Source organism: Otolemur garnettii, unplaced genomic scaffold (genome assembly GCF_000181295.1).
Source record: "Otolemur garnettii isolate 467f Iridium unplaced genomic scaffold, OtoGar3 scaffold00059, whole genome shotgun sequence".
Lineage (NCBI taxonomy): Eukaryota > Metazoa > Chordata > Mammalia > Primates > Galagidae > Otolemur > Otolemur garnettii.
This window is the reverse complement of record NW_003852454.1, coordinates 2,678,379-2,679,398: the sequence shown is the minus strand read 5'-3', so window position 1 is coordinate 2,679,398 and position 1,020 is coordinate 2,678,379.

Sequence of the window (1,020 nt, the reverse complement as noted above, 5' to 3'; positions counted from 1 at the left end):
TTTTTATCTTTCATAAGGAAAAAAGTCAGGCTGATGAAAATGTTTAAAAGCTTTAATATAATCATTTGTAAAAGGACAGAAAAATGTATAAGTGGCTATTATGTATTACTTAGCCATTTGAAAAGCTTTGTTATTTAGGGAAGGATGGATTATCTGTATTGGTGAAGAACACAGCAATCATGAAATTTTCAGATAATACAAAAATGAGATTTTTCCAGTATTATACATTTTACCCTGCATCAAATATTCCATTTAAGCATTTATATTTTCTGTTTATCTCTTGTGTAGACACATAATTAGAAATTTTCAAAAAGCCTATAACCACAGGAAAACAAAAGGAATATGAAGATTGCTTTGAATCATTCCAAGGTAAATCCCAGCATAACACTGATCAGCTGTACTTCAGTTACAATGACTCACACTTTTTGGAAGAGAAAATTGGAAAAACACACAGTCTGGCAATGATTAGATGCCAAACAACTTCTGGTCAATAGAGTAAAAGCAAGCACATAGCAAATATTCATTTTTATTTATGTATTACATAGTTAGGAGAGGAATGCAATGCCCTTATACCTTTAAGGTAAACAAATATTATGGGAGAATTTTGTTGGAATTACTTACGTTATGGAGTTACATATTAATCTTTATTCATCCTTTTCTCACAATTCAAAGTATCATCAAATTCTTTTCCTGTTCTAGAAAGCAAAAATCCCTTTGCTTAGAAAGTGACAGGTCGGTCAGTGCGAAGTAAGAATGAGAGTTAAGGATTCGCTCGTGTTAGAGGTAAGAAATAAGAGTTACTGTAAATAGGGATATTCACTGTCGGACTATTCTATCCTCCTTTCTATCCAAACTTTTCAATTATTCGCAATGGAGAGACTGCATGCACATGCGCACAACGGCCAGACAGTGTACAGCAGAGGGACCCTGACTCACGGTAGGAAGTCCAGAAAGTTAAACCGCAGCTGGTGCAGTCATCAGCCGGAGCAATGCTGATGGCAAAGCTCTCAGATTGTAACC